This window comes from Austrofundulus limnaeus, unplaced genomic scaffold (genome assembly GCF_001266775.1).
Source record: "Austrofundulus limnaeus strain Quisiro unplaced genomic scaffold, Austrofundulus_limnaeus-1.0 Scaffold1, whole genome shotgun sequence".
In the NCBI taxonomy this organism is placed as follows: Eukaryota; Metazoa; Chordata; class Actinopteri; order Cyprinodontiformes; family Rivulidae; genus Austrofundulus; species Austrofundulus limnaeus.
The window spans coordinates 7,419,021-7,420,223 of NW_013952403.1; positions in this window are offsets into that span (position 1 = coordinate 7,419,021).

Genomic DNA, 1,203 nt, shown 5'->3' on the forward strand with positions numbered 1-1,203 from the left:
TGTTATAGGCTTCTTCTACACTCGAAAACACAAATAGAAACTGTTTTTTTAGTGTAGAAATGAAATGTAGGAACTGATTGTGAACATGTCTAAAATTACTCAGAGTAAATATGCAACACCAGATGCAATCAATTCAGCAAATCAACACAGGATGTGTGTGATATGGCAGCTAATTATAAATAATCTGTACTGAAAATAGAATACAATTATGTTGTCATAGTGTGATGTAAAAAATGAAGGATAGCTCCCTCACTAAGTGACAACACAGTGCTTTAGTCTGAAACAATTTCACAACCAGCAATATAATATCACAATGCACAGAATAAACCTATAATAAGGATACATTTTTTGCATCAGTGTGAAAAAGTGACCAGCATATGATAAATGAGATGATAGAAAATGTGAATAAACACTGCAAGGACACTGCAAATAAAGATTGATTTGCACTCGCAGGTTGAAGGTCTACTAAAATTACTTTGTCCGCTGAGCTCATTGTCGACTTTTCCCTTTTAGATCCAAAGAATGAAAAATGTTCTCTGTAATACTTGTAGACAAACTGTCAGAAAACGGTACTTCATTAAGTAAAGATTGCAGGAAAAAAATGTCTATACTAAGATCACTGTACATCTTCATTGTTCTCACATTTAGCCCAGAGTCAGAGGTTTGTGATAGTTTTTGCACTACATTTCTTCTTATTTACAATTTTTAACAAAAAAAGCCTTCACTATATTTTTTGCTAAACTAATGAGAACACAAGCAAAGCAGAAATTAGTGGCAACTCAACAAATTCACATTTCTCTTGTGTCATTTCATAAAACAACATGCTGCACAGTAAGGGTCACCCCGAGGGGGAATAAACATTTCCACTTGTCTTTGACCCTGTTCTAAAAAGACCTTCCTCAAAAGAGACATTTTATTTTCTTTAAAAAGCAAAATAATAATGTTCTTTATATTTTTGATTTACACTTCCTTTTAACTACAATTATCATTTTACAAATCAAAGTTACATAATGAAAAGAATGGCAATCCATCTTCTTGCATTATACTTGGAAAAAAAACGAAAAAACACACAAAAAGAATATTGTTCCAATGTTTCTTTATTTGCTTTACACAAATCTTTGTCTAATCAACTATTATTTTACAGTAAAGGTGATTGTGTTTTTCTTCAATTTTCTTAATTGATCATTATGATTAGGAATTCAC